At 47.1% G+C, this 21810-nt stretch overlaps 1 protein-coding gene across 1 annotated transcript in view; it reads left to right on the top strand.

Moving 5' to 3' along the window:
• ABCD2 (ATP binding cassette subfamily D member 2) overlaps positions 1-21810 on the top strand; it is a 128605-nt gene that overhangs the window by 39402 nt on the left and 67393 nt on the right. The window lies entirely within an intron of this gene.

The following is a 21810-nucleotide window of genomic DNA, read 5'->3' on the forward strand; positions in this document are numbered from 1 at the left end:
TTTTATATTTTTCAGAGGCCTTTTCAAAAATGAAAGAAGCGATCTGATTGGTTGCTATGGGAAACTCAGCAACTTTCCCCTGGACAGGTTTTGATACATCTCCCCCATTATTTTTTTGTCACGGACTGACCAGGGGACAGGGAGAGTGAGCCCTAAACTGACCCTAAAACCGCTCTCCCTGCCTACTTGCCCATCCACCCTAAACAGTGGATTGACAACTGGGCGCCGCTCCCTCCCTGTGCTTAACTGCAGGGGCCTTAAAACACATACTAATAAACAGTCGGTCACAAAGCAGAAACATAACAGGAACATAGAACTCTATAACAGATTAAGTTCAGAGAACACAGATCAGTGAGCAGCACAGAGGACACTATAAACCTATGGTAAAGCACAGAGGAAAACACTAGCTAAGTGATCATGTGCTCTAAGATCAGTGCATGTACAAAAACTCCAAAGATCTGAATAAAGAACTAATAAACAAATAGAGTTCAAAACACCAGACAGGAAAACTGATGAGTCTAAACAGACTCCAGGAACAGACAGGGATATAGCATAATCCCCCAGAACCTCCAGTAGACACAAAGTCCCCATGGATTGGTAAAGGGATCTATCGCTAAACAGGAATAATCGCAATCCCTCAGAAAACCTTCAGTAGACACGGAGTCCCCATGGACAGATAACAGGGATGCCTAGTTACAACTCAGAAAACAGATACAACAGGATATAAATATAGAACGCTGTTCACACTGAACACAAGACAGAAATCGCAATCCCTCAGAAAACCTCCAGTAGACACGGAGTCCCCATGGACAGGTAAAATATCTAGGTCAGAGCCTCCAGTAGACACCGGAATGTCCCCATGGAGTGAAAACACAGAAAACGGATACAAGAGAAAACACAGTGTGAACAGATACATAACAGAAAGGATATACAAATCCTAAAACTGACAAAACAAACACAGCTTAAAATCTACTAAGAGCATGCCACATAACCATGGCTAAAACCAGAACATACAAAGTGCATGCTAAAACAGAGTTAGAAGATTGAAAGCTTAAATAAAGAGTGTTTCACCAAGAGCTCCATAGCAGCATGTCAGGATCTCAGGAAGTCAAAATGTCAAATGTGTATCACCAGCCCAGAAGCTGGGCTGAGCTCACCTTATGTAGACACACCCTAAGAGCTATTTGATATAATGCCAAAGACTTAACTATTCCCTATTCCCTTCCCCAATATCGCGCCACACCCCTACTCCTTAATTCCCTGGTTGAACTTGATGGACATATGTCTTTTTTCGACCGTACTAACTATGTAACTATGTAACTATGTAACTATGTAACATAAAACTGTTCACACACAACCAAATACAATAGCAGTGTGTGAACACAGACATGACATTTTTCATTTTACTCTTTATGTTTTACAATCTTTTTATTGAGTTTTCAAATATAATAACAAATTACAAAAACATAAAGTGCATTAAAACATCAGAAAATTCTTCACAAAGGAGAGAGCTGCGCCATAATACTTAATGAAACCGTTACAAACAATTTATTTTGCACTTTAAAGGGGTTATCCAGGAATAGAAAAACAGAGCTAATTTCATTTTTTTTTAAAACAGCTCAACATATAAAAAAAAAATTCTGGGATGTTGATCAGTGGCGGACCCAGGGGGGGGGGGGGGGGGGGGGGTTACGGGGCAATTGCCCCCCCCCCCCCCCCCCGGGATTGCTGCCCCTCCCGACACTATATTAGTGATGAGCGGGAGCTGTCAGCCCCGGCTGCACTGTCCCCTCACCTGCAGCGTGTGAACCGCCAGGGACACCATTGTCTGCAGGACACCATTCTCTGCAGGCTGCGCGGGCTGCCTGTTAATGCTGGGAATGCTCCGGTCTCAGCATCATTCAGTCTGCAGCCATTACACTGTGCAGGGGCTGGGAAGAGATAAGCTCCTCCCCCTCTCACTCCCCTTTGTTTCCAGCAGGCCAGGCTCAGCTTACTGCCCTCCACCACAGGCCCGGACACCCACCCAATGCCTCCTGACCCCCCCTGCCCACCCTGCTGCTGCCCTTCATGGTAAGTAACTTTGGGGGAGGGGGGGTCAGGCTCGGGAGACAGGTAAAGGGGAACCCTTATCAGTGTTTCCCAGCAGATGTCTCTAACTATAGTAAAACTACAAGCTTGGAGCTGCCATGTTTGTGACCTCACACCACACTCACCTCCATTCATGTCTATAAGAGCGGGTGTGACGGCTAGTACATAGTCGTCACGCTTCATCCCATAGACATGAATAGTGGTGGTGTGGTGGCTGTGGTCGGTCCGGATGACTGGGGTGCCTTGTCGGAGATCACAAGGATCAAATATGTATAACTTTATGGCACCAATTGGTTTAAAAACCTTCTTTTTCCAACGGAGTACCCCTTTAAGAACACAGTTCACTTTGGCCTTGAGGACACAGCCAATTTTCATTTAGCGTTTTAGTTTTTACTTCCTCGCCTTTTAAGAGACATAATTCTTTTATTTTTTTATCCATAAAGGGGCTTTCATATAATTTTAAAAACTTTGGGGGAGATTCATCAAAACCTGTCCAGAGAAAAAGTTGCTGAGTTGCCCATAGCAACCAATCAGATCGCTTTTTTATATTTTTCAGAGGCCTTTTCAAAAATGAAAGAAGCGATCTGATTGGTTGCTATGGGAAACTCAGCAACTTTCCCCTGGACAGGTTTTGATACATCTCCCCCATTATTTTTTTGTCACGGACTGACCAGGGGACAGGGAGAGTGAGCCCTAAACTGACCCTAAAACCGCTCTCCCTGCCTACTTGCCCATCCACCCTAAACAGTGGATTGACAACTGGGCGCCGCTCCCTCCCTGTGCTTAACTGCAGGGGCCTTAAAACACATACTAATAAACAGTCGGTCACAAAGCAGAAACATAACAGGAACATAGAACTCTATAACAGATTAAGTTCAGAGAACACAGATCAGTGAGCAGCACAGAGGACACTATAAACCTATGGTAAAGCACAGAGGAAAACACTAGCTAAGTGATCATGTGCTCTAAGATCAGTGCATGTACAAAAACTCCAAAGATCTGAATAAAGAACTAATAAACAAATAGAGTTCAAAACACCAGACAGGAAAACTGATGAGTCTAAACAGACTCCAGGAACAGACAGGGATATAGCATAATCCCCCAGAACCTCCAGTAGACACAAAGTCCCCATGGATTGGTAAAGGGATCTATCGCTAAACAGGAATAATCGCAATCCCTCAGAAAACCTTCAGTAGACACGGAGTCCCCATGGACAGATAACAGGGATGCCTAGTTACAACTCAGAAAACAGATACAACAGGATATAAATATAGAACGCTGTTCACACTGAACACAAGACAGAAATCGCAATCCCTCAGAAAACCTCCAGTAGACACGGAGTCCCCATGGACAGGTAAAATATCTAGGTCAGAGCCTCCAGTAGACACCGGAATGTCCCCATGGAGTGAAAACACAGAAAACGGATACAAGAGAAAACACAGTGTGAACAGATACATAACAGAAAGGATATACAAATCCTAAAACTGACAAAACAAACACAGCTTAAAATCTACTAAGAGCATGCCACATAACCATGGCTAAAACCAGAACATACAAAGTGCATGCTAAAACAGAGTTAGAAGATTGAAAGCTTAAATAAAGAGTGTTTCACCAAGAGCTCCATAGCAGCATGTCAGGATCTCAGGAAGTCAAAATGTCAAATGTGTATCACCAGCCCAGAAGCTGGGCTGAGCTCACCTTATGTAGACACACCCTAAGAGCTATTTGATATAATGCCAAAGACTTAACTATTCCCTATTCCCTTCCCCAATATCGCGCCACACCCCTACCCCTTAATTCCCTGGTTGAACTTGATGGACATATGTCTTTTTTCGACCGTACTAACTATGTAACTATGTAACTATGTAACTATGTAACATAAAACTGTTCACACACAACCAAATACAATAGCAGTGTGTGAACACAGACATGACATTTTTCATTTTACTCTTTATGTTTTACAATCTTTTTATTGAGTTTTCAAATATAATAACAAATTACAAAAACATAAAGTACATTAAAACATCAGAAAATTCTTCACAAAGGAGAGAGCTGCGCCATAATACTTAATGAAACCGTTACAAACAATTTATTTTGCACTTTAAAGGGGTTATCCAGGAATAGAAAAACAGAGCTAATTTCATTTTTTTTTAAAACAGCTCAACATATAAAAAAAAAATTCTGGGATGTTGATCAGTGGCGGACCCAGGGGGGGGGGGGGGGGGGTTACGGGGCAATTGCCCCCCCCCCCCCCCCCCGGGATTGCTGCCCCTCCCGACACTATATTAGTGATGAGCGGGAGCTGTCAGCCCCGGCTGCACTGTCCCCTCACCTGCAGCGTGTGAACCGCCAGGGACACCATTGTCTGCAGGACACCATTCTCTGCAGGCTGCGCGGGCTGCCTGTTAATGCTGGGAATGCTCCGGTCTCAGCATCATTCAGTCTGCAGCCATTACACTGTGCAGGGGCTGGGAAGAGATAAGCTCCTCCCCCTCTCACTCCCCTTTGTTTCCAGCAGGCCAGGCTCAGCTTACTGCCCTCCACCACAGGCCCGGACACCCACCCAATGCCTCCTGACCCCCCCTGCCCACCCTGCTGCTGCCCTTCATGGTAAGTAACTTTGGGGGAGGGGGGGTCAGGCTCGGGAGACAGGTAAAGGGGAACCCTTATCAGTGTTTCCCAGCAGATGTCTCTAACTATAGTAAAACTACAACTCCCAGCATGTATTTGGCTTTGGGCATACTCGGAGTTGTAGTTTTACAACAGCTGGAGGCACCCTGGTTGGGAACACTGATCTATCTGTCTTTCTATCTCCTATCTATCTCTCATATCTATGTATCTATCTATCTATGTATCTATCTATCTCATATCTATATATCATCTATCTATCTATCTCATATCAATATATCTCTCTCATATCTATCTATCTTCTATCTATCTATCTCATATCTATCTATCTTCTATCTATCTCATATCTATCTACCTATCTTCTATCTATCTATCTCATATCTTTCTATCTCATATCTATCTATCTATCTATCTATCTACTATCTATCTATCTCATATCAATCTATCTCATATCTATCTATCAATCTATCTCATATCTATCTATCTATCTCATATCAATCTATCTATCTCATATCTATCTATATCATATCTATCCCACTGCTACCAGCATCTATTTTTCATTTACTTACAGCCTATTTAGATGCCGAGACAGGGGATAAGTTATAGATTGTGGGGGATCCGAGCGCTAGGACCCCCTATAATCTTCCGAACAGGGCCCCTGCAGTCTGCTGGAAGGGGGTGCTGAACCCTGCACGGAGCTTCCTGCGGGGGACATTGGAATGGCCACTTCCGGCAGACTGACAGGGCCCCGTTATGTGCCCCTCACTTATAATGCCCCCGGTCATGTGCCCCTCACTTATAATGCCCCCCTGTCATGTGCGCCTCACTTATAATGCCCCCCTGTCCTGTGCCTCTAACAAATAATGTGCTCTGATTTATAATGCCCTCCTTTTATGTGCCCCTTACTTAAAATGCCCCCTGAGGGTGCAGGACAGGGGGCATTATATGTGAGGGGAACAGAACGGGGCATTATAAGTTGAAGCACATTATATATTAGCGGCCCAAGACAGGGGGGCATTATAAGTGAGGGGCACATGACAGGGGGCATTATAAGTGAGGGGCACAGGACAGGGGGCATTATAAGTGAGGGGCACAGGACAGGGGGCATTATGAGTGAGGGGCACATGACAGGGGGGCATTATAAGTGAGGGGCACATGACAGGGGGCTCCTCATGTATAATGCCCCCCTGCCATGTGCCCCTCACATTTAATGCCCCCTGTCATGTGCCCCTCACATGTAATGTCCCCTGTCATGTGCCCCTTACTTAAAACTCCCCCTGAGGGTGCAGGACAGGGGGCATTATATGCGAGGGGAACATAACGGGGCATTAAATGTGAGGGGCACATGAAGGGGGCATTATAATTTAGGGGCACATAACAGGGGGCATTAAATGTGAGGGGAACAGAACGGGGCATTATAAGTCGAAGCACATTATATATTAGTGGCCCAAGACAGGGGGGCATTATAAGTGAGGGGCACATGACAGGGGGGCATTATAAGTGAGGGGCACATGACAGGGGGGCATTATAAGTGAGGGGCACATGACGGGGGCATTATAAGTGAGGGGCACATGACAGGGGGGCATTATAAGTGAGGGGCACATGACAGGGGGCATTATAAGTGAGGGGCACATGACGGGGGCATTATAAGTGAGGGGCACATGACAGGGGGCATTATAAGTGAGGGGCACATGACAGGGGGCATTATAAGTGAGGGGCACATGACAGGGGGGCATTATAAGTGAGGGGCACATGACAGGGGGCATTATAAGTGAGGGGCAAATGACAGGGGGGCTCCTCACGTATAATGCCCCCCTGTCATGTGCCCCTCACATTTAATGCCCCCTGTCATGTGCCCCTCACATGTAATGCCCCCTGTCATGTGCCCCTTACTTAAAATGCCCCCTGAGGGTGCAGGACAGGGGGCATTATATGTGAGGGGAGCATAACGGGGCATTAAATGTGAGGGGCACATGAAGGGGGCATTATAAGTTAGGGGCACATAACAGGGGGCATTAAATATGAGGGGCACATGACAGGGGTCATTAAATGTGAGGGGCACATGACAGGGGGGCATTATAAGTGAGGGGCACATAACAGGCCCTCACTTATAATGCCCCCCTGTCTTGGGCCCCTCACTTATAATGCCCCCCTGTCTTGGGCCCCTCACTTATAATGCCCCCCTGTCTTGGGCCGCTAACATATAATGTACTTCAACTTATAATGCCCCCTTACTTATAATGCACCCTGAAGGGGCAGGACAGGGGGCATTATATGTGAGGGGCACATGATAGGGGGGCATTATAAGTGAGGAACCCCCTGTCATGTGCCCCTCACATATAATGCCCCCCTGTCATGTGCCCCTAACATATAAGACACGGCACATTATAATTCCCCCCTGTTATGTTCCCCTCACTTATAATGCCCCCTGAGGGAGCAGGATTGGGGGGCATTATATGTGAGGGGAACATTGCAGGGGCATTATATGTGAGGGGCACAGCACAGGGGGCATTATATGGTAGGGGCACAGGACAGAGGGCATTATTATTATGAGGGGAACAGGACAGGTCATAGTTATATGTGGGGGCACAGGATGGGGCATTACTACTATATATGAGGGGCACAGAGTATAAGGAATTTCTGGGGTAGTACGGTTTTCATCAGCCACAATACATCACTGTATTGTATTCAGAGGGATATTTAGAGCGTACAGTGTGTGGTAGCATTATATTCAGAGGGTACAGTGTGTGGCAGTATTATACTCTGAGGGTACAGTGTGTGGGCAGTATTATATTCTGAGGTACAGTGTGTGGCAGTATTATATTCTGGGGTACAGTGTGTGGCAGTATTATATTCTGAGGGTACAGTGTGTGGTAGTATTATATTCTGAGGGTACAGTGTGTGGGCAGTATTATATTCAGGGATACAGGGTGTGGCAGTATTATATTCTGGGGTACAATGTGTGGCAGTATTATATTCTGAGGGTATAGTGTGGGGGATTATTATATTCTGAGGGTACAGTGTGTGGCAGTATTATATTCTGAGGTTACAGTGTGTGGCAGTATTATATTCATTGGGTACAGTGTGTGGCAGTATTATTCAGTGGGTACAGTGTGTGGCAGTAATATTCATTGGGTACAATGTGTGGCAGTATTATATTCAGTGGGTACAATGTGTGGCAGTATTATATTCAGTTGGTACAGTGTGTGGCAGTATTATATTCAGTGGGTACAGTGTGTGGCAGTATTATATTCAGTGGGTACAGTGTGTGGCAGTATTATATTCAGTTGGTACAGTGTGTGGCAGTATTATATTCAGTGGGTACAGTGTGTGGCAGTATTATATTCAGAGGGTACAGTGTGTGGCAGTATTATATTCAGTGGGTACAATGTGTGGCAGTATTATATTCAGTTGGTACAGTGTGTGGCAGTATTATATTCAGAGGGTACAGTGTGTGGCAGTATTATATTCAGTGGGTACAATGTGTGGCAGTATTATATTCAGAGGGTACAGTGTGTGGCAGTATTATATTCAGTGGGTACATTGTGTGGCAGTATTATATTCAGGAGGTACAGTGTGTGGCAGTATTATATTCAGTGGGTACAGTGTGTGGCAGTATTATATTCATTTGGTACAGTGTGTGGCACTATTATATTCAGAGGGTACAGTGTGTGGCAGTATTATTCAGTGGGTACAATGTGTGGCAGTATTATATTCAGTTGGTACAGTGTGTGGCAGTATTGTATTCAAAGGGTAAAGTGAGTTGTAGTATATTCGGAGGGTACAGTGTGTCAGAATTATATTCAAAGGATAGAATGTTTTGCAGTTTTATAATAATACTTTTTTCATATAGAGGATCAGAATCCGCTGACATAGTGAAGAGCCGTCTGGGCATCAAGTTCTTCAGCGAGAACATTTAGCTGGACCCGGAGGTATGTACCATCTGAATGAGATAAGGAAAGACTATAGAGAAGACATCACCTGTAGTCACTGATATCATTGTGTATTGTCCTGTCTGTCCCATCAGAGTGGTAGTCACTTGTAAGTTTTGCAGTAATGATGGGTGAAACAACAACTCCCAGCATCTCCTCACCACTACTTAGGTCATACTGGGAGCTGTAGTTTTAAATTATAAAAACTTCTTTAGTGCTTTCCCATTCTGTGGCAATTGGTATATTTGATTATTATACTGGATACATTTAATAATATTGTAAGTTCTTTAACCCCTTAACGACGCAGGACGTATATTTACGTCCTGCGCCGGCTCCCGCGATATGAAGCGGGATCGCGCCGCGATCCCGCATCATATCGCGTGGGTCCCGGCGCTAATCAACGGCCGGGACCCGCGGCTAATACCACACATCGCCGATCGCAGCGATGTGCAGTATTAACCCTTTAGAAGCGGCGGTCAAAGCTGACCGCTGCTTCTAAAGTGAAACTGAAAGTATCCCGGCTGCTCAGTCGGGCTGTTCGGGACCGCCGCGGTGAAATCGCGGCGTCCCGAACAGCTGATCGGACACCGGGAGGGCTCTTACCTGCCTCCTCGGTGTCCGATCGACGAATGACTGCTCCGTGCCTGAGATCCAGGCAGGAGCAGTCAAGCGCCGATAATGCTGATCACAGGCGTGTTAATACACGCCTGTGATCAGGATGAGAGATCAGTGTGTGCAGTGTTATAGGTCCCTTTGGACCTATAACACTGCAAAAAAAAAGTTTAAAAAAAGTGTTAATAAAGGTCATTTAACCCCTTCCCTAATAAAAGCTTGAATCACCCCCCTTTTCCCATAAAAAAAATAAAACAGTGTAAAAAAAAAAAATATAAACATATGTGGTATCGCCGCGTGCGTGAATGTCCGAACTATAAAAATATATCATTAATTAGGCCGTACGGTCAATGGTGTACGCGCAAAAAAATTCCAAAGTCCAAAAAAGCTGTCACGATGCCGGCTGGCAGGTGGTGGATCCTCTGTGCCAGAGAGGGATTGGCGTGGACCGTGCTAGAGGATCGGTTCTAAGTCACTACTGGTTTTCACCAGAGCCCGCCGCAAAGCGGGATGGTCTTGCTGCGGCGGTAGTGACCAGGTCGTATCCCCTAGCAACGGCTCAACCTCTCTGGCTGCTGAAGATAGGCGCGGTACAAGGGAGTAGACAGAAGCAAGGTCGGACGTAGCAGAAGGTCGGGGCAGGCAGCAAGGATCGTAGTCAGGGGCAACGGCAGAAGGTCTGGAATCACAGGCAAGGAACACACAAGGAACGCTTTCACTGGCACTAGGGCAACAAGATCCGGCGAGGGAGTGAAGGGGAAGTGAGGTGATATAGGGAAGTGCACAGGTGTAAACACTAATTGGAACCACTGCACCAATCAGCGGTGCAGTGGCCCTTTAAATCGCAAAGACCCGGCGCGCGCGCGCCCTAGGGAGCGGGGCCGCGCGCGCCGGGACAGAACTGACGGGGAGCGAGTAAGGTACGGGAGCCGGGGTGCGCATCGCGAGCGGGCGCTACCCGCATCGCGAATCGCATCCCGGCCGGAGGTGGTAACGCAGCGCCCCGGGTCCGTGGAACCGACCGGGGCGCTGCAGTGAGGGAAGTGTAGCGAGCGCTCCGGGGAGGAGCGGGGACCCGGAGCGCTCGGCGTAACAGTACCCCCCCCCTTGGGTCTCCCCCTCTTCTTGGGGCCTGAGAACCTGAGGATCAGACTTTTGTCCAGGATATTGTCCTCAGGTTCCCAGGACCTCTCTTCTGGACCACAACCCTCCCAATCCACTAAAAAAAAAATTCTTCCCCTGACCTTTTTAGAGGCCAAAATCTCTTTGACAGAGAAGATGTCCGAGGAGCCGGAAACAGGAGTGGGAGGAACAGATTTAGGAGAAAAACGGTTGAGGATGAGAGGTTTCAGAAGAGAGACGTGAAAGGCATTAGGGATACGAAGAGAAGGAGGAAGAAGAAGTTTGTAAGAGACAGGATTAATTTGACACAAAACTTTAAAAGGACCAAGATAGCGTGGTCCCAACTTATAGCTCGGGACACGGAAACGGACATATTTAGCGGAGAGCCATACCTTGTCTCCAGGGGAAAAAATGGGAGGAGCTCTTCTTTTCTTATCTGCGAATCTCTTCATGCGAGAAGAAGCCTGTAAGAGAGAATTTTGGGTCTCTTTCCATATGGTGGAAAGATCACGAGAAATTTCATCCACAGCGGGCAGACCAGAGGGCAAGGGGGTAGGGAGGGGGGGAAGAGGGTGACGGCCGTACACCACGAAAAACGGAGATTTGGAGGAAGATTCAGAGATTCTGAAATTATACGAGAATTCGGCCCAAGGTAGAAGATCTGCCCAGTCATCCTGGCGGGAGGAAACAAAATGTCGTAAATAGTCACCCAAGATCTGGTTAATTCTCTCTACTTGTCCATTGGATTGAGGATGGTATGCAGAAGAAAAATTTAATTTAATCTTGAGTTGTTTACAGAGAGCCCTCCAGAATTTAGACACAAATTGGACGCCTCTATCCGAGACGATCTGTGTAGGCAACCCGTGAAGACGAAAAATGTGTACAAAAAATTGTTTAGCCAACTGAGGCGCTGAAGGAAGACCAGGAAGAGGGATGAAATGTGCCATTTTGGAGAATCGATCAACGACCACCCAAATAACAGTGTTGCCATGGGATGGGGGTAAGTCAGTAATAAAATCCATACCAATCAGAGACCAAGGTTGTTCGGGGACAGGTAGAGGATGAAGAAAACCAGCGGGCTTCTGGCGAGGAGTCTTATCCCGGGCACAGATAGTGCAGGCTCGCACAAAGTCCACCACATCAGTCTCTAGAGTCGGCCACCAATAGAAGCGAGAGATGAGTTGCACAGATTTCTTGATGCCCGCATGACCTGCGAGATGGGAGGAGTGACCCCATTTGAGGATCCCAAGGCGTTGGCGTGGAGAAACAAAGGTCTTTCCTGGAGGAGTTTGCCTGATGGAGGCTGGAGAAGTGGAAATCAGGCAGTCAGGAGGAATGATGTGTTGAGGAGAGAGTTCAATTTCAGAGGCATCTGAGGAACGAGAGAGAGCATCGGCCCTAATGTTCTTATCAGCAGGCCGAAAGTGAATTTCAAAATTAAATCGGGCAAAGAACAGAGACCACCTGGCCTGACGAGGATTCAGCCGTTGGGCAGACTGGAGGTAGGAGAGGTTCTTGTGATCGGTGTAAATAATAACTGGAAATCTTGATCCCTCCAGCAGATGCCTCCATTCCTCAAGTGCTAATTTAATGGCTAGAAGCTCTCGATCCCCGATGGAGTAGTTCCTCTCCGCCGGAGAGAAGGTCCTGGAAAAAAAACCACAAGTAACAGCATGCCCGGAAGAGTTTTTTTGTAGAAGGACAGCTCCAGCTCCCACTGAGGAGGCATCAACCTCCAATAGGAAGGGTTTAGATGGGTCAGGTCTGGAGAGCACGGGAGCCGAAGAAAAGGCAGACTTGAGTCGTTTAAAGGCGTCTTCCGCTTGAGGAGGCCAAGACTTGGGATCGGCATTTTTTTTTGTTAAAGCCACAATAGGAGCCACAATGGTAGAAAAATGTGGAATAAATTGCCTGTAATAATTGGCGAACCCCAAAAAACGTTGGATGGCACGGAGTCCGGAGGGGCGTGGCCAATCTAAGACGGCAGAGAGTTTATCTGGGTCCATTTGTAGTCCCTGGCCAGAGACCAAGTATCCTAGAAAAGGAAGAGATTGGCATTCAAACAGACATTTCTCTATTTTGGCATAGAGTTGATTATCACGAAGTCTCTGAAGAACCATACGGACATGCTGGCGGTGTTCTTCAAGATTGGCAGAAAAAATCAGGATATCGTCCAGATATACAACAACACAGGAGTATAGGAGATCACGAAAAATTTCATTAACAAAGTCTTGGAAGACGGCAGGGGCGTTGCATAGACCAAAGGGCATGACCAGATACTCAAAGTGTCCATCTCTGGTGTTAAATGCCGTTTTCCATTCATCCCCCTCTCTGATGCGGATGAGATTATAAGCACCTCTTAAGTCCAGTTTGGTAAAAATATGGGCACCTTGGAGACGATCAAAGAGTTCAGAGATGAGGGGTAGGGGGTAGCGGTTCTTAACCGTGATTTTATTAAGACCGCGGTAGTCAATGCAAGGACGTAGAGAGCCATCTTTTTTGGACACAAAGAAAAATCCGGCTCCGGCAGGAGAGGAGGATTTACGGATAAAGCCCTTTTTTAAATTTTCTTGGACGTATTCAGACATGGCAAGAGTCTCTGGGACGGACAGAGGATAGATTCTGCCCCGGGGTGGAGTAGTGCCCGGGAGGAGGTCAATGGGACAATCATAAGGCCTGTGAGGAGGTAGAGTCTCAGCTTGTTTTTTGCAAAAAACGTCCGCAAAGTCCATATAGGCCTTAGGGAGACCGGTTACATGAGGAAGCACAGGGACACGGCAAGGTTTACTGGGAACCGGTTTTAAGCAGTCCTTGGAACAAGAGGGCCCCCAACTCTTGATCTCCCCAGTGGACCAATCCAGGATTGGGGAATGGAGTTGAAGCCAGGGAAGTCCAAGAAGGATTTCAGAAGTGCAATTGGGGAGGACCAACAGTTCAATCCTCTCGTGATGAGATCCGATGCACATTAGAAGGGGCTCCGTGCGGAAACGTATAGTACAGTCCAATCTTTCATTGTTTACACAATTGATGTAGAGGGGTCTGGCGAGACTGGTCACCGGGATGTTGAACCTGTTGACGAGAGAGGCTAAGATAAAATTTCCTGCAGATCCAGAGTCCAAGAAGGCCACAGCAGAGAAGGAGAAGGCAGAGGCAGACATCCGCACAGGTACAGTAAGACGTGGAGAAGCAGAGTAGACATCAAGGACTGTCTCACTTTTGTGCGGAGTCAGCGGACGTCTTTCCAGGCGGGGAGGACGGATAGGACAATCCTTCAGGAAGTGTTCGGTACTAGCACAGTACAGGCAGAGATTCTCCATGCGGCGTCGTGTCCTCTCTTGGGGTGTCAGGCGAGACCGGTCGACCTGCATAGCCTCCACGGCGGGAGGCACAGGAACAGATTGCAGGGGACCAGAGGAGAGAGGAGCCGGGGAGAAGAAACGCCTCGTGCGAACAGAGTCCATATCCTGGCGGAGCTCCTGACGCCGTTCGGAAAAACGCATGTCAATGCGAGTGGCAAGATGGATGAGTTCATGTAGGTTAGCAGGGATTTCTCGTGCGGCCAGAACATCTTTAATGTTGCTGGATAGGCCTTTTTTAAAGGTCGCGCAGAGTGCCTCATTATTCCAGGATAATTCTGAAGCAAGGGTACGGAACTGTACGGCATACTCGCCAACGGAAGAATTACCCTGGACCAGGTTCAACAGGGCAGTCTCAGCAGAAGAGGCTCGGGCAGGTTCCTCAAAGACACTTCGAATTTCCGAGAAGAAGGAGTGTACAGAGGCAGTGACGGGGTCATTGCGGTCCCAGAGCGGTGTGGCCCAAGCCAGGGCTTTTCCAGACAGCAGGCTGACTACGAAAGCCACCTTAGACCTTTCAGTGGGGAACTGGTCCGACATCATCTCCAAGTGTAATGAACATTGGGAAAGAAAGCCACGGCAAAACTTAGAGTCCCCATCAAATTTATCCGGCAAGGATAGTCGTATTCCAGAAGCGGCCACTCGCTGCGGAGGAGGTACAGGAGCTGGCGGAGGAGATGATTGCTGGAGCTGTGGTAGTAACTGTTGTAGCATAACAGTCAGTTGAGACAGCTGTTGGCCTTGTTGCGCAATCTGTTGTGACTGCTGGGCGACCACCGTGGTGAGGTCAGCGACAACTGGCAGAGGAACTTCAGCGGGATCCATGGCCGGATCTACTGTCACGATGCCGGCTGGCAGGTGGTGGATCCTCTGTGCCAGAGAGGGATTGGCGTGGACCGTGCTAGAGGATCGGTTCTAAGTCACTACTGGTTTTCACCAGAGCCCGCCGCAAAGCGGGATGGTCTTGCTGCGGCGGTAGTGACCAGGTCGTATCCCCTAGCAACGGCTCAACCTCTCTGGCTGCTGAAGATAGGCGCGGTACAAGGGAGTAGACAGAAGCAAGGTCGGACGTAGCAGAAGGTCGGGGCAGGCAGCAAGGATCGTAGTCAGGGGCAACGGCAGAAGGTCTGGAATCACAGGCAAGGAACACACAAGGAACGCTTTCACTGGCACTAGGGCAACAAGATCCGGCGAGGGAGTGAAGGGGAAGTGAGGTGATATAGGGAAGTGCACAGGTGTAAACACTAATTGGAACCACTGCACCAATCAGCGGTGCAGTGGCCCTTTAAATCGCAAAGACCCGGCGCGCGCGCGCCCTAGGGAGCGGGGCCGCGCGCGCCGGGACAGAACTGACGGGGAGCGAGTAAGGTACGGGAGCCGGGGTGCGCATCGCGAGCGGGCGCTACCCGCATCGCGAATCGCATCCCGGCCGGAGGTGGTAACGCAGCGCCCCGGGTCCGTGGAACCGACCGGGGCGCTGCAGTGAGGGAAGTGTAGCGAGCGCTCCGGGGAGGAGCGGGGACCCGGAGCGCTCGGCGTAACAAAAGCGTATTTTGGTAACTTTTTATAACATTAAAAAATGAATAAAAAGTGATCAAAAAGTCAGATCAAAACAAAAATCATACCAATAAAAACTTCAGATCACGGCGCAAAAAATTAGTCCTCATACCGCCCCATACGTGGAAAAATAAAAAAGTTATAGGGGTCAGAAGATGACATTTTTAAACGTATAAATTTTCCTGCATGTAGTTATGATTTTTTCCAGAAGTGCGACAAAATCAAACCTATATATGTAGGGTATCATTTTAACCGTATGGACCTACAGAATAATGATAAGGTGTAATTTTTACCGAAATATGCACTGCGTAGAAACGGAAGCCCCCAAAAGTTACAAAATGGCGGTTTTTTTTCGATTTTGTCGCACAATGATTTTTTTTTCCGTTTTGCCGTGCATTTTTGGGTAAAATGACTAATGTCACTGCAAAGTAGAATTGGCGACGCAAAAAATAAGCCATAATATGGATTTTTAGGTGGAAAATTGAAAGGGTTATGATTTTTAAAAGGTAAGGAGGAAAAAACGAAAGTGCAAAAACGGAAAAACCCTGAGTCCTTAAGGGGTTAAGCAACACCTTATTTTCTGTACACCAAAACGAAATTTTCTAATAGTGCCCCTCCCGAGACTAGACTCTGGATCCGCCCCTGGATGTGATGTGACATCAAACCAGTATTTTGGACTTTGGTATTTTTTTTAAGTTTACGCTGTACACTTTACATATTCATTAACATAACATTTAAATAGATTGGACATTTCTGCACGCGACAATACCAAATATGTTGATTCATTTTTAGTTTTTACTTTAAAAAAAGTGGGAAAGGAGAGACATAAAAATTTTTATTAGGGGAGGGGCTTATTCATTTTTATAAAAACTTTTTTTTACACTTTTTAGTCCCCACAGTGGACTATTTTTTGCAGAGTCAGACCAGAGAAGAAGACCTCATGATGATGGCAGGAGGCAGGTAAGGAGACCTCTGGCCACCATTATGCCGCAGATGACGTGATCATCAGTATTGATCATGGCATCTAAGGGGTTAATGGCGATCGCTGATGTCTGCCATTACCGGCGGATCCCTGGCTGCTGATAGCAGCCGGGACCCACAGTGTATTATGCCGCTTCATAGCCACGGCAGGACTTAGGATGTCCAGGTATGTCCTGGTGCGCTAAGAACCAGGGCGTACTTGTATGCCCTGCATCCTTTAGGGGTTAAGGGTTTTTTCATTTTTTCACATTAGTTTTTTCTTCTTCCACTTCTGATAACCGTAACGCTTTAAATTTTCTACCCACAGACCCATATGAATGCTTGTTTATTGCATCACCAATTGTACTTTGTAATTACATCAATGTTTTCATAATAAAATCTCAAGCAAAACAAAACAAAAAATAATTGGGGGGGGGGGGGGGGGGGGCAAAATTGTCTCTACGCAATGCACTTTTTGGTAAAAATGACACCTTATCTTTATTCTGTAGGTCCATATGATCACTGTGATACCCTGTGGAGCAATCTCTAACATAGCAAAGCTTCTTAAGCAGCATTTCCTGGGCACGCCTCCTGAACTTCCATGCATATTTCTCACCCATTCTGCATTAACTCTTAGTTGAGCAAAATAGCTAATTTTCCTGACAGAATTTATTCCTTGTCTTTTCCTCAGTGGGAACATAACATAAGCAGAGTAAAAGTTGTAACATGTCCATGTTACCTGTTATGTGTCAGTTCCAGTGAGTATGTGGTGTATCATTTTGGGACTATTTCCTATATTCGATAAGTGGTGGTGGTGTCTCTGCGAGGACTGTTTGAAGTACATGTTTAACTCAATTTGTAGTGAGAATAAGAGATTGAGCTGGGGAGTAGTGTAGCCTGACCAAAGTTATGTAAATGGAGAGAGCAATGTTCTGTGATATACACCTTTGTTAGGGCATGTGTCTGACTTTGATATGAGGTGCTGTATTTAGAAATGTTATGGGATATTTCTTTATGTGGGTACTGACTTTTGCTAACAAGTATGCCTGTGTATGGACTCATGCATACGTGCTTATGTTAATGCTCCTGGAACCCTGCTTGGTGTTGGGGACCTAACTACTATATGGAGGCAATGTAGGAGACCTTACTACTATATGGGGCAGTCTGGGGGAGCTAACTACTATGTGGAGACACAGAAAGGGGCCTTACTACTATATGGGTGCAGTATGAAGGGCCTAACTTCTCTATAGGGGCACAAATGGGGCTTGTACTATATGGCAGCACAGAGGAGGCTTATATTATATAGGGACAGTGTAGAGGACCTAATTAACTAAATGGAGATGTGTGAGTGGCCTAGCTGCTAAATGAGGGAGCTTGGGGGTCCAACTACCATATAGGAGCAGTATGAGGTCCTTACTATACTATATGGAGCAATAAAATACAGATAGAGAGTTTATATAGTAGTGAGTAGGGTACTGAAGCAATGAGCTTAAAGGGGTACTCCTTTGCTTACACATCTTATTCCCTATCCAAAGGATGCCTGATTGCGGGAGTCCCTCCGCGTGGCATGTCAGTACCCAGCAGCCATTAGGAGAAGACACCGGTCAATGACGTCGGCTGACGTGTCCCTCCCTCTCCTTGCCCGGCGTAGCAATAGAGGAGTTGCTGCCGGCAACAGTAATTACACATGAGGTATTTACTTTTGAAGGCTGTGTATATGGAGGGCTGTGCATATGAGGATGGTGGCTGTGTGTATGAGGACGGGGGCGGTGTATATGTAGGGCTGTGTATATATGGGGATGGGCTTGTGTATATGTAGGGCTGTGTATATATGGGGATGGGTCTGTGTATATATGGGGATGGGGCTGTGTGTATGGAGGGCTGTGTATATATGGGGATGGGGCTGTGTATACATGGGGATGGGGCTGTGTATATGGAGGGCTGTGTATATACGGGGATGGGGCTGTGTATATGCAGGGCTGTGTATAAATGGGGATGGGGCTGTTTATATGGAGGGCTGTGTATATGTAGGGCTGTGTATATATGGGGATAGGGCTGTGTATATGGAGGGCTGTGTATATATGAGGATGGAGCTGTGTGTATGGAGGGCTGTGTATATATGGGGATAGGGCTGTGTGTATGGAGTGCTTTGTATATATGGGGCTGTGTGTATGGAGCGCTTTGTATATATGGGGATGGGGCTGTGTGTATGGAGGGCTATGTATATATGGGGATTGGGCTGTGTATGGAGGGCTGTGTATATATGGGGATGGGGCTGTGTGTATGGAGGGCTATGTATATGTGGGGATGGGGCTGTGTGTATGGAGGGCTATGTATATATGGGGATGGGGCTGTGTATACATGGGGATGGGGCTGTGTGTATGGAGGGCTGTGTATATATGGGGATGGGGCTGTGTATATATAGGGATGGGGCTGTGTATATGGAGGGCTGTATATATACAGTGGTCCCTCAACAAACAATGGTAATGCGTTCCAAATGAACCATCGTTTGTTGAAATCATTGTATGTTGAGGGATCCATGCAATGTAAAGTATAGTGTTAGGTTCGACCCCAAAAGGTCGAGACGTCTTCTGTCGGCGGATTCCCAATTAGTGCGTGGAAAGCCTGCAAGGGGCTGCAGTCACCCAACTTTCCTTCCAACGCTACCTGCCACACAAATCAAGACACAGACACAAGAGCTGTCTCTAAGCTGAGGGCAGTACTGGTCTGGCCCTCTTTTCAAGTGTATTTTATTTAGCCCATTTTCAATAAGGCATGTGCAGTAAACTTTACATTGTACAAATACAGGAAACCATAAATCTTTTGCATAGACAGTAGAAAGTTGAATAAAAAAAAGATACATTGCTTTAGCTGAAATATAATGAACCATTGTTTCAAGGATGCATCTGGGGTAGAAAAAAGATAAGAGTGTCTGCATTCTTGAAGATAAGGTACCCATGTCTCTAGTTCATAAGTTCAGGAGTTAGTTATGTAGAAAAAACAAGAAAGATAGAATGCAGTCACTTAGACCGAGAATATGAAGATTTTTAACACAAAATGGATTCTCCTCTACCCAATTCCATCAATAGGAAGCTGTACTCGCCTGTCCCCGCCGCTCCGGACCAGTCACCGCTGCCCTGGACGTCGCCCTCCATCGCTGTCGCCGCGTCCCCGATGCTCTGGACGTCTCTGCTTTCCCGGGATCCTCGCTCTCCGTCACCGTCATCACGTCACTACGCACACACGCCGCTCCTATTGGATGACGGGACGGCGTGCTCGCGATGTGATGACGACGATGGAGAGCGCCGGCGATGGAGGGGATCGTGAAGAGGATGCTCCGGAGCCCAGAGGACAGGTAGGAGACCATCACCGGAGCACACGGGGCACCGTAAACGGCTATCCGGCGGCAGCTGAAGCAGTCAGCGCTGCCGGATAGCCGCTTATGCGATTGCTCCGACATACAAAAGCATTGTATGTTGATGCTGCCTTCAACATGCAATGGTCTCTGAGAGGCCATCGCATGTTGAAATTATCGTATGTCGGGGCCATCGTAGGTCGGGGGGGTCACTGTATATGGGGATGGGGCTGTGTTTATGGAGGGCTGTATATATATGGGGATGGGGCTGTGTAAATATGGGGATGGGGCTGTGTATCTGGAGGGCTGTATATATATGGGGATGGGGCTGTGTGTATGGAGGGCTATGTATATATGGGGATGGGGCTGTGTGTATGGAGGGCTGTGTATATATGGGGATTGGGCTGTGTGTATGGAGGGCTGTGTATATATGGGGATGGGGCTGTGTGTATGGAGGGCTGTGTATATATGGGGATGGAGCTGTCTGTGTGGAGGGCTGTGTATATATGGGGATGGGGCTGTGTGTATGGAGGACTGTTTATATATGGGGATGGAGCTGTCTGTGTGGAGGGCTGTGTATATATGGGGATGGGTCTGTGTATATATGGGGATGGGGCTGTGTGTATGGAGGGCTATGTATATAGGGAGATGGGGCTGTGTATATATGGGGATGGGGCTGTGTGTATGGAGGGCTGTGTATATATGGGGATGGGGCTGTGTGTATGGAGGGCTGTGTATATATGGGGATGGGGCTGTGTATATATGGGGATGGGGCTGTGTGTATGGAGGGCTGTGTATATATGGGGATGGGGCTGTGTATATATGGGGATGGGGCTGTGTGTATGGAGGGCTGTGTATATATGGGGATGGGGCTGTGTATATGGAGGGCTGTGTATATATGGGGATGGGGCTGTGTGTATGGAGGGCTATGTATATATGGGGATGGGGCTGTGTGTATGGAGAGCTGTGTATATATGGGGATGGGGCTGTGTATATGGAGGGCTGTGTATATATGGGGATGGGGCTGTGTGTATGGAGGGCTATGTATATATGGGGATGGGGCTGTGTGTATGGAGAGCTGTGTATATATGGGGATGGGGCTGTGTGTATGGACGGCTGTGTATATATGGGGCTGTGTGTATGGAGGGCTGTGTATATATGTGGATGGGGCTGTGTGTATGGTGGGCTGTGTATATATTGGGATGGGGCTGTGTGTATATGGGGATATATGTGTGGATATGGGGGCTGTGTATGTTTGTGCATGGAGGGCTGTGGATATGGGGGCTGTGTATGTTTGTGCATGTGGGCTGTGTATGTGTGGATATGGTGGATTTGAGAGTGTAGTTTGCAGAGGGAGTGTGCAAAAATCAGTTTTTTTTTAATTAAACATGTTCTGCGCGGTGTGTGTATATGTATGTGTGTGTATATATATTACAATCAAAGAAAAAACATAGCCTGCACTCACCGCACAGTACGGGTATCGCGGCCCCGGATTCCGGACCTCCTCGGATGGCGTGGGAGTAGCAGCTGCCACTGACAGCGCTCAGAAATGGGCAACAGCCGTCGGTTTCGCGTTACAATCCCGGGGGCCGGAAGAAGCGTTGATTGTAACGCGAAACCACCGGCTGTTGCCCATTTCTGATCGCTGTCAGCGGCGGCTGCTACTCCCACGCCATTCGAGGAGGTCCGGAATCCGAGGCCGTGATACCCGTACTGTGCGGTGAGTGCAGGCTATGTTTTTTCTTTGATTGTACTATATACTGAAATCGACTCTTTGTCCTAGCACCTCCGCGGGTTTTTGAACTCAGACTCCCATAGCTGCCCTTGGTCCATTGGTGGATTCAGATATAAGTTGTTGGTGCCGCTGATTTTTCTGTTCTCTGGAGAAGTTTATATATATGCTTGAGAAAGGTCAGGTTGAGCTGACTGAAACGTCGCTGCTGTATTGACACCTTATATGGAATAAAACACAAATTTTTTCATTAATTTTGGTGCTGTGGACGAGACATTTTTTTTCTGCTTGAAAGATGATCCCCTAACCAAGGATCCAGGAGCTGCGTGCACCTCCCTACGATATTTTTTCCTTTGATTGGTTGTGCTGTTCTTCTTCTACTACTACTATATATATATATATATATATATATATATATATATATATATATATATATATAAATTAGTAGAATTCCGCAGCACACAA

Source organism: Hyla sarda, chromosome 4, assembly GCF_029499605.1.
Source record: "Hyla sarda isolate aHylSar1 chromosome 4, aHylSar1.hap1, whole genome shotgun sequence".
NCBI classification, from domain to species: domain Eukaryota; kingdom Metazoa; phylum Chordata; class Amphibia; order Anura; family Hylidae; genus Hyla; species Hyla sarda.